This window comes from Thunnus thynnus, chromosome 3, assembly GCF_963924715.1.
Source record: "Thunnus thynnus chromosome 3, fThuThy2.1, whole genome shotgun sequence".
Lineage (NCBI taxonomy): Eukaryota > Metazoa > Chordata > Actinopteri > Scombriformes > Scombridae > Thunnus > Thunnus thynnus.
In genome coordinates, this window is record NC_089519.1 from 33507226 (window position 1) to 33519312 (window position 12087).

Genomic DNA, 12087 nt, shown 5'->3' on the forward strand with positions numbered 1-12087 from the left:
TTAGTTTTTGACATTTACTGATGAAGGTCGGACAGACAGAAACATCCTAAACTAATACATTTGAAAACCATGGGCTGCTATAACAGTCTCCACTTTTCTGGGGTAGATTTCCTCCAGGTTTTGGAACCTGGCTGCAGAGATTTGATCCCATTCATCCAAAACAACATGAGTTTAATGTTGGGTGTTAATTGGTCGATCAGTGTTCCAGCTCATCCCAAAGGATTGGGTTCAGGTCAAGTTCTTCCACACAAAACCTGGAAAACTATTTCTTAACAACCTGTTTTGGTCACGTCAGCACAGAAAAACACTTTCCCCAAAATGTTGCCATAAAGTTGGGAGCGAAAAACATGGACAAAAACAGGACAGGGGTGTCCACATACTTTTGGCAATATGGTTAAAGTTTATATCGTCTGATGTCTTTGCCATTAGTGATTTGATGAGCATCTTAGCGCAGGAATTCCTGTTTGCCTGTTTAACAGGCACCAAATTTGATCCATGATCGAATTACTGTTTTGTTTGTTCCGTTGTCTGACAACAGAAACAGATAAATGGGCGACTAAATTGTGATTTCAGCTGTATTCAAACTTAATGTAGGCGACCACATAGAGTAGGAAAGAGACAGAAAAGAGGTTTAATCAGCAGAGTAATGAGGCCTCCTCCTTATCAGATGCTTTCTGTGATGGAAAAATAGGATGAAGAAGACATCTAGACATTTTTTTTGTTTGTTTTACTGTGAATTGAAACTAAATGAAAATACTAGTGCGGACAAGGTTCATTTTTACACCAGCAACAGTGCGGACAGTCTTTTCTTTCCTCTCTATCTCTCTCTCTGTCTCCTCCAGCCACCTCCAGTTCAGCTCACTGCTCTATCAATGCTCATCCTTGAACCGCACAGAGATGAGAGACAAAAGTGAGGAAGGACGGCATGAGAGGCAAACAAACGGAGGAGCAGAGGAGAAGAAATATCATGCGCATGATGGAAAGAGAAGAAAGATTACAAGGTCAAAGAGAAAACACAGACAGATCAGATTGAGGAATGATGCCGGATTTTTGAAAGGAAGTGACAAAAGAAAGAGAAATAAAAAAAAAAAACACTTAATCTTTTCATCTGTGTCTCCGCTTTGCTTAGATCCTTACAAACCTGGTCAGGAAACAGATGTAGTTGGCTGACTGTATGTAGCATTTCCAGGCCCATTAACAGGCCAACTGCTGAAAACATAATGCTTTGTACAGATTAGTCCAGTAAAGTCATAGAAGCTCAGTTTTCACGGTGAGATTTCATTATTGATGGCGCTTGACAGCTGGATGTCAGTCCAATCAGAGAGCCACAGGGAGCAGGTTTAATGATGAAAATGCTCTAGTTGGAATTTGAAGTGAGCGACAAATCCTGAACCATGTGAACAACTAGTTCAACTGGGCGTCGTAGATCTAAAATTAAGCATAACTGAGCAGCTGCGTGACCTATTTCTTGCCTCAAATGGAGACTATTCTCACAAGAGGAACACAAAGACAGCGTTTATTGTTCATACGTGTTACACAACCAACATCTTTGTTTATCTGACAATGACAAATAACTATCTTATCTCTTTAAATAGTAAAGGCAGAAGTAGTGTGACATTGTTATAATGATGCAGAAAATATTAAAGAGGTCATATTATGCTCCTTTCCCAGTTTAATATTATCATTTTCATGGTCTATTTAAAAACATTTGCATGTTTTTATGGTCAAAAGGCAGCTAGTTACAGTTGTACAAGTCATGGATGCTATTTTGTGTCTGCTCGGTGCCCCCTCTCTTCTGATTGGCTGACTGTTTTCTGAGTGACGCACACCCAGGTCAACCACAGGTAACATATTAGGTAAAACCAGGGCTAGGGATAATATTATCCAACCTTTGGAAAGTTGTGCAATGACAAATTTGCTTCCTGACATCCAACAACTGTGCAGCGTTTCCTCGGCAACTGTGTCTCCTCTGCTCCACTGCGTGTGTGAATGTGAAACACAGTGAGCAGGGGAGAGGAGGGCAACCATAAACGACAGAAAAACACGGTAGAGACTCTCACACCGAGCTGAAATGAAACGAGTGCATGTAATTTAGGTAAATAACATAAATAAACATATTTTTTTTTTCTTTTAGGAGGGGCGGGAACAAATTTTTTTGTGTAAAAACTGTGTCCAACAAATCGTTGTTTTTAGCCTAGCTAGCGGTGTAGCTTTAGGGACGGCAACGTTGGTTTTTCTGTTGGTTTGCCTGTTGGTCAGCAGTGTGTTAGTGCTATTATTGCAATTATGGTGTTAAAACAATGCAAGGGTCTGCGTTGGCACGGGAGTGTTGCGTAAACATTGAAATATGATCCAAGAAGTCAAGTTGGAGGTGCTGATTAATGTGTTTAAAGGCTTATCAGATGCCAAAACACAGCACATCGGACAGGATCTTACAACTATGGAAAGTTTTTGCAGCGGCAACTGTTGTCCTTGGTTGCAACAATTGCATCCCCTTTCAAATAAATGAATAGAGGCATAAATTATTTAGTTTCTCTGTTTAGTTTCTGTGGTTACTGAGTTCTTAAGCTATCTGCTTGAAAAGGGACTTAATACTCCTGGAGCAGGGACTTTTAGGTGGGCGGGAAACAAATTTAGACCTCAGGTTCCTGGAAAACGGTTGTGGTGGAGGGCCAACAGAGGAAGGCCTTTGTTCTGGAGCCACTTTTTTCGCTGTAAAAGATACAGAGAGAGACGAGTTTCTACCCGCAGTCGCTTCAATTGATGTGAATTCAAAGCAGCATCTACACAGGCTGGACTTTTTTTTAATTTGGACATGACCTTTGGCTCTTCCGCTGTCGCCATCGCTCTCCACCTGAAGCTGAATGTTGAAGTTCAAGCACCTTATCTACAGCTGAAAAAAAAAAAAAAACACAGAGTCTGTTCCAACATTCATTACAAAATAGCTGCTGGAACCCACTGAACGCCGCAGATGGATGAGATGCATCTGAGCATCAAAGTGTGGATTTTTCCTTGATGGGACTCAAAATGTTGAATATGTAGATCATGTCTTCACATCCCTTAGTACGCTCTCATCCCTCCCCCCCTCCCCACTCCCATGCCTCCCTTTCCTCTGGTCTTGTTGGCTGAGCGCAAGTGTTATTCCTCCTCTCCAATATTTACACATGCAACTCCATCCCTCTCACCCTCCTTCAATCTGCTGCTCTTCTCTCTCTCTTTTTTTTTTCTTCTTCTCTTTTTGTGCCTCAAGCACCTGGTGGGGGTGTGTGTAGGAGGGTGGGGGGGTGGGGGTTGTTGAAATGTTAAAATATAATCATAAAATTAATGTCATGGTCTTAAAACCAAGATGTGCTGTGATGACTTGCCTGAGGGAGAACTGTAATAAAGACCTGACTTGATTATGTCGAGAACAAAATTAACATGTGACTCAGAGTGTGGCTTCTCTGAATTTGGGTTTTTTTTTTTTTAATAATATTTTTCAAAATCAAAAAAAGAGCCTAGAAGCATAAGTCACACAGCTCTAACCTCACTACAAAGGTCAGTCTCTTCATTTGGCAGATGTCTTAATTGGAGTCAACCATATGGGGTGTAATCATTTTCACTTTAATTTGAGACAGACTGCACTACATAGTGGACTATATAGGGAATACTGAATTTCAGACATAATCTAAAATCTAAAGTGTTTTTTTCGGAAAAATCTGGTTGTACTGAAGAGATATGGCAGTCGACTTTCTATATTTTTCTTATCGTCAACAAATCTCATGTGTAGAGCCACGCTAACAATGAATCAATCTACTTACAAGTATTCTGTGTGTATCCAAAGCCTGATTTAGACCTCTGAGGCCGCAGACTTCAGTTGTTTTCTGAAAACTATTAAAAGCACGTCTCATATCACATGTCACAACCTCTCTGTATCCAAAGCCTGATACATCTTATTCCTCTGTGCCGTAGACCTCTGTTATTGTCCAAAAACTATTTAAAAACAGCTCCAAAGACTAACAACAGCAATTACATTTTCAGTCTCTGGAGAGTAGTTCTGTGTTCGGCAGACGCTACTGAGCATGTGCGGGAATGTGGTTCCAGTTACAGTTGTGTGCTAGTTTGTCGTGCTACATATCACAACCTCTTGACTTTGTTCATTTTTCAAAAAACTTCAGTACAAAGTTAAGATGTTGTGATATGTAGCATGATAAGCTAGCAAACAACTGCATTCCCGCACATGCTCAGTAGCGTCTGCCTTACACAGAACTACTCTCCAGAGACTGAAAATGTGATCGCTGTCGTTAGTCTTTGGAGCTGTTTCGAAACAAACTAACGTGACCTTAATCTTCATGACGAAGGAACATGTCACCTAGTGTGGTTCATTGATGTGTTTTTAATAGTTTTTGGACAATAACTGAGGTTTACGGCACAGAGGAATAAGATACATCAGGCTTTGGATACACACACAATACTTGTAAATAGATCTGGAAATGGTCAAAAATTTTCCTATATTCTGTTCAACCAGCAGTACAAAGATATTAAATTTACCATCATATTTAAAAAAACAGCAAATCCTTATGAGAATGTTTTACAATTAATTGATTTTTTCTTTCTTTCTTTTTTTTTTTTTTTTAAATGTTGACTAATTTCTCAGTTTCTTGACATCTTCTCAACTAAATCATTTCAGTACAAGTTCTAATATTGACATGAATGTTTTGTCATTTTTTTCTTTTTTGATTGTTTTCTTAATCTAAAAGCTTTCCTGTGAATCACGGCTTATAATAAATTGTATTTAAATTAACTGGAAACAATGTAGCTGAAACCGTTCGAGGGGGGGGGGGGGTAAACAGCATATTGGGAGAATAACAACCAGTTTATCTATTTGGTCTTGATGGACTTGTATTGCTTAGACTCCTGCTGGTATTTGGTTGTGGTGGTGGCAGTGGGGGGGGGCATTTTTCCTTTATGTGATAATTACAGTGGAGATACAGACAGAAGGGGTCTGCAAAAAAGTTCCCCAGCTGGAACTGAACCTGAAACGTTTCGGTTAATATTGGATATTTGTCTCAACAGGCCACTGGATGTGCCAGAAATAGTGTTTTTTAATCCAAAAGGTTAGAATGAAATCTTTCATTCTAACCTTTAAATCCCAAAGAGTTTGCTTCCTCTCAGAACAAAAAAGCCTCTAAAACAGCATTTAGACGATCACTGGGCACTAAAACTGTTACTGTTTTTAAGGTGAGCAGCTCTGAGACGCTAAGCTGATATACAATTTTTAATAAGAAGAAACCAGTATTGTCTGATGTATCTGTCTAACCCTCCTCCTCCTCTCATCCTTGAGCTGCAGCAGCTCACAGTGGAAGAGTAAGAGCTACTGAAATTTTTATTTAGCTAGATGAATAAACCTATTATATACCTCCCCCAACGCACTCACACATGCATGTTTACACTCCGATACACACATACACAAACTCCCAAATGTGCCGTTGTGAGGCAGTGGGAACCCAGAGCACTTAAAAACCTGGCAAAAAATCTTACGCAGGGTATGAGTTTCCTATTTCTTCTCCATATTGCTGTTTTTTTTTTTTTTTATTTCTCGCATGTGCAGTGGCAGCGTGCGTCCCTGCAGTGCCAGGCCTCTCTTATCAGTATGCCGCGTGCACTTCCTCTCTAAACATGGCCAAAGCTTTTGGGAGCCGTGAAGCTTCGCTGATAAGATAACAGACAAAGCCTTCTCTCTTTAAGGAACGCATGAAATAGAAAATAGGAGATCCCTTCCCCGTGGAATTAGATGGAAATAAAAGCAGGGAGAGGGGCAATGAGAAATCATATGTTTGGAAAACACAATTTCAAAAAAAAAAGAAAAAAAAAGAGCGTTAAGACATGAAGCCTTAGGTTAGGGAGGAAGAAATTCATTTTTTTTCGCGAAGGAACAAAAGAATACACACTCACACAGCTGCCACTTCTGGTGTGTTAGGTGAAGATGATCTGCAGAGCATATTTAAATACTTTGCCATGGCAACAGGCTCTATGATTAGGGGCAAACAGGCAAAACTGCTGCAGCACTTGGGATTGAGATGATACAAATTAAGGGAACTCTGGACGGTTGCCAAGGAGACGAAATAGGCGGAGGGGTTAAAGTCCAACCTAAACACACCTTAAAGCTATTTTAGTGACAGCGGAGCAGAGAGTGGGTGGGGGGAGGGGAGGACGGAGCGAGGGGGGAGGGGGAAGGGGAGGGGGGAGAGGGGTTTCTGACAGCCGAGCTCCACAAATAATCGCTAGACCTGCCGAGATGTGTGATCAGAGTTCAAAATCCTTCCATATGCCTGTGTGTGTATGTATGTGTGTGTGTGTGTTGACTGCACCTTTTCATTGCTCTGAGGTTTCAGTGTTTCATGTCTCCCAGCGGCCTCTCACACCTCTGCTTGACAAAAAAAAAAAAACCCACAAAAGAAGAAGAAGAAGAAGAAGGAGGAGGAGAAGGAAAACACTCGTAATGCGGTTTCTTTTCCATGCATTTTCTTTATTGTTCCTCTGTGGATTTGTTTCCGTTTTAAAATTCCAAATACTGCTTTTTTTTTTTTTCCTCATGACATCATCATCTTGCAACAAATTCATCAGAAACAACAAAAGTGACATTATGGCTTTGTGACAACAACGGCTCTCAGGTTCCAGTGTTTTTAAAGTGTTTAAAGGTGCCAAAACAGGGACAAACCCCCCCTGTGTGAAACGTACATGTTTATACTGATTCGTTAAAAAGGTCCCACATTATCTAGATTTTATTTAAGATATCTTAGTTTAGAGTCTCAGTGGATCAAGTTCAATAGCTTTTGTTTCCTGTAATCAGCCCATCAAAAGAAATAAAATGGAAATCATGAAGCTTCTAACTGAACAGAAACTCACCTCTCTTTACATGTTAGTAAAACATACTTTGCTCCTCAAATTTAGGTCATTTGTTGACACCTGAGCTCGCTCCATTTGTCAGCTGAAGACTGTGAAATGTGTCTGAAAGCTCAGGAAACTTGTAAGTCGACCTTTGAGCTTAGTTTCACAATCGAGTGAGTTCTGTTTTATAATTTTAATCAGTTTAAAATACGATTAAAAGATGCATTATGTAGAGTCTGTCAAAACATCTGCTGATGAAGAACGTGAGATATGGTTGAAAGGTTGAAAAAAAAGGCTAGTAAGCAGACCTTGAGTCAATATTTTTTTGTTGTGAAGCTAATATTTCCAATGTCATTGATGAACTTTTATGCTCAACTTTGTTATAACTGGTTTGAATTAAGAGGTGTTAAATATTACTTGATCTTCAAAAACGTATCAGTTTTTACCAGAAACTGGTGAAAAAAACTGAACTGGTTCACTATAACCTCAATAAACACATCATCAGTGAACTTGGTCCTGATTGGCCTTTTATCAACAATTTTTTAAAAATCCATCCAATCAGCAGCTAAACTTGAAACACCTCCACACGGCTGGTTTACCTCGTTTTAAAATGCCCATCTGCTCCTGTCAGCCAATCAGAGTCCAGAGATATTCCAACTTTAGCCACCAGTATGAGTTGAGCTCCAAAAACACTGGATCCTACAATTCCCATGATGCAATTCTTTCTTTGTCTGGTAAATGCCAGCTGCCTCCAAACTCAAGGTTTTTAAGTGCAGGCTCTCCGCTACAAAGTTGTTTGCTTTTTCTTTACATCCAATCCCAAATAACCCTGATGACATCACTGTGACATCATCAGGGTTATTATCAGACTCTAGAAAGCTCCTCCAGAACCACTGAAGACATTATACACGTCGTGTCTCATTAACTAAACCTCTTATTATAATAACGTTATTCATATTGATAACAATGGTGTGTGTGACAGCTAGATAATGTGGGATCTTTATCCTGGTTCATTTCTTCTCCTTCTATTGTTGCAAATCATTATATTAGCTGTATATTCATCGTTGTAGAAGCTTTAATGTATATGCAGTCACGTCGAGTGTAATATGAAACCAGCTGCTCCGTCTATAACCGAGAGAGCGGAGCGGATGCGGATGCGGAGGCCCGCCGAGTGGAAGTCAGCGAGTCGGTCGTGTCGTTACGGTCAACAGGCTGTAATCTCATGCACCGGGTCAAACACTGTACAAGTCTGTCCACCTCCGCCCCCACACACACACACACTGCCTCTCTTACTTTTCTTTATTAAGCAGAGAAAAGACAAATAAAAAAAAAACAGTGAGACTTAAGAAAAAGTTAGTAAAACAGTCAGGCAGTATTCAAAGTATTCAAAGCACAGTAGAAGAAGGTTTTTGTTCAGGCACTCGTTAAACTCCCTCTTGTGTCGTTCTTTTTTTTTTTTTGTTTTTTTTTGTTTAAATATCCAGTCTTGTTTTGCTCACTTGTTAAGCAACAATTACAGAGCCGTAGGAATGCTCTTTCTATATGTTCTCATTATGTCGGTGATTATGGTAATGGGTTTGGTTTGGTTTACTTCGCGCCGTACGAATCAGGCCGGTCGGCTTCGACTGTGTGAGTGTGAGAGGTGAATACTGTGTGGAACTAATGAAAATAATGACACTGATTATGTTTCCAGTCCTCACGTGTGTGTGTGTGTGTGTGTGTGTGTGTGTGTGTGAAATAAGTGACACAAGTAAACAGTTTCTCTCAACACACACACGCTAAAGGTTTTGCCTCTTGAAATACACAGTGTCAAAATCTAAATGTACATTCAACTTAAGATTTTGAGAAAATCCAGAAAAGCTCAAAGTTGACCTGTTTGTTAAAATAAACCATTTAAAAAGGTGTCAAATATGCTCAGATTGCAAAAACGTCACCACCAAAACAGAATATTCAGATATATAATTTCCTTCCAATCTGAACTTCATCTTTCATCGGTCTTTAAACATTTTATATTGGATGATCTAAATAAAAGCTAATAAATAGGTTGACAAGAGATCCAGGAAGTGTTTAAATTAGCTTAGCGCAAAGCCTAGCAGTAGGAGGAAACAGCATGTGTAGTTATGTCAAATGTTGAAATATCAGCCTTCCAACAAGATAAAAATTATCTTCCTTTCTGAGATAACAGACTGTTCCCTGAAAGGAATAGCTTAACATTTTGAGAAATGCCTCGAGTTAAAGGAAAAAGATTAATATCACTCTCACCAGCAGGCAATTAGCTTAGCTTAGCATAAAGACTGGAAGCAGAGGGGGAAACAGCTGGAGCCTCTGGACAGAGCGAAGCTAGCTGTCATCTCCCGGCTCTTGCTTCATATTTATCGCACAGACATGAGAGTGGTTATCGCTTTTCTCATCTAACTCTTGGCAAAAAAAGCAAATAGGCGAATTTCCCCAAATCTGGAGCTGCTTCTTTGAGCTAACAATTATTTTGGAAGACTTGATGGGGGCTAAAATCCACAGTCCTCCTTTTGGGCAAAAAGGTATTTAAAAGTTTATCTGAAGCTAATATGAAGCTTCAGCGTCCAAATGAGTCAAATCAAGTAGATATCTTTCAATGTTACAGTCTTTTTAGAGCCAAAGTTCCTCTTTTTGTTACTATACTTCCACCGCAGCTCAACAGGGAAACACAAAGAGGGAATTTGATGCTAAAATTTGACTGTAAATGTGTCAGATATCCACTTGATATGACTAACTCAGACTGCTGAAGCCTCATATAAGCTTCACATCAACTTTTAAATGCATTGTGTGGACACACTGTGGATTTTGGCCTTCATCACTTCCATTGAAAGCACATTTGAAGGATCTTTTAACAGGAGGAATGATTACAGCGAGGAAAACCTCTTTCACTGTTACTATGGACACCTGACTGCTGTTTTAAGACACACTTGAAAAATTGTGAACCTCTCCTTTAATTGGACAATTATGGTCAACTTTTGTGAGCATTAACAGTTGTGTCCTCCCTTTAATTTGAGGCGTCTTTGTGGTTTTGTGCTGTTGCTGGCTGAGCTTTCATAGCAAATATATTTTTTCTTTAATGTAGACCAAACAGCTGAAGAATCTGAATTATGATCAACTGCCTGAGGAAGATATAAAGTCGTAAATTCAGTTTTAGGGTGATTTCTGCACTCTGGGCGGTTTGTGTAAATCATAGAGACTCATCACAGTGAAAAAAAAATGAAAATCAATCATATCCACATCCGACAGTGTTGCTGCTGCTGTTGAGTGAAAATCTTTCCATTCAACGTTTCAAGTTGAGATTTTAAGGTGCGTTTTAAAGGGTTTGGTGATCCTCCATGTTTTCTCATGACCGTGAAGGAACATGGGATCGTTCGGTTACATAAAAGGACAAAAACAAAAAAAACACAAAAGTCACAAGGATTTTTTTTTTTTCCCGCCAATAACACAGTGTCCAAAACTGACAGATCATTTAAGTGCACATCACCCCCCCCTCCCCCCCTCCTGTTTAAAAAAAACCAGCTACAGGCAACAGTCAGCTCCATTTAAAAGTGTTCGGATCCCAGAGCCAATTAAAAAGGTGTGAGATGCCTCCATCAGTTCGGCTGTTTTCAACGTCGCTGTCAAATTGGTCAGCGGGGAAGACGTCAGCCCCCCAAACCACATCCTAAATTAATCGCACTCTGAGATAATCACATAAACGACAATTAACTCCATTTCCCATTTAATACCCCCTCTCTCCCCCCCCTCCGCCCCCCCCAACCAACCCGCCCACCCGCAGTACGACTACACACACACACACACACACACACACACACACACACACACACACATACGGCACGTCTACACACCAGTCTCATTACACAGACAGACGCTGATTCCCAGCAGGCACGACACACGCGTGAAATACAGTATGTGTGAGTTAGAGCTTATCACAAGCTTTGTTAAGTTCACAACAGTGATGCTTACATCTCTCTTTTTTTTTTTTTTTCTTTTTTTTCTTCTGAGGGAGGGTTTTTTGGTGATTTAAAAACACAAACACTACACAGTGAAAGTGACATCATCAATTAAGGATGCAAAGAGTAGAAAATAAAAAAACAAGCTGCAAAAAGCATTCAGGAGTGTTTTTTTTTTACTTTGCTAGGTGAAAGAAGGGTTTCATTTCAAAAACACACACAAGAAATCATGTTTTAGCATTAATTTAAAGCACATTATAGCTTCCTGATAAAAATAGAACCGATCTTTATCGAATTTCAGCTGAAAAATGGGTCTGTGTGTGTTTGTGTTTCTGGAATAAAACCCTTCGAGTTCATAGAGTCAGTTGACACCCAGCGTCTAAATCATCAGATGAGCCTCTCTTTGACCTACAAAGCCTCTTTTGCAGACAAAAGCATTAAGCTTCTCTTCTCCAAATGTAAAACCCACCGGAAGGGGAACCTCGCTTTCAGGCAGAAATTGCACATTTTTTATCAAATTGCACCTCCAAAACATAAATTGCACTCATATTCCCCTTCCCTGTCTGTCCTCCACCCTCTTCCTCAACCTCCTCTCTGATGACGAGCCACTGATTGTGGATCAGCTGCAGCCTGTTGGCACTGTGTGAGGTTGGCACTAAGGAGGATGTTCACACCGATCTGTGATCAGACGGAGCTGTAACGGCACTGAGTGAAAGAAAACTTAAAAAAAAAAAAAAAAAAAGGATACTGTTGACATATTTCTTCAGGCGAGGTCTACATCCTTCTGATATGTTGTTAACATTCAGTAAACAGTTCATGTTCTGATACCTGAGCACCAATAAGAGGTCAGAACAAAATGTGTCTTTAAACAGGAAGGCAGGAAACCCAGTAAGCACTGGTTTGGTGATTTGAAGGTCAAAATATGTCTTGATGTCTGAACTCGGCTAAATTTGGTGATGCTTTATCTAATCCTTGGATGTTTGATGGAGAGAACTAAGCAACTTGGTGATAAATATAGAGAAAAAGGAGATAAAGTTTAGTTTTTTCAACTTTCAGTTATTATTGGAAGTTTTATTTTGGCGTATATATTGATTTTTTCCATGCTCAGCTGACTTTTGCTGCACTGCCGTAAAAAACTCTGTAGGTCATGTTAGCAATTAATAAGTTAATTGGAATGAATTAATTGAAAGTGTAACAATTCAAAGCCCGTCTCTGTTTCTGCCTTAATTAGTACTAAATGACACAGTTC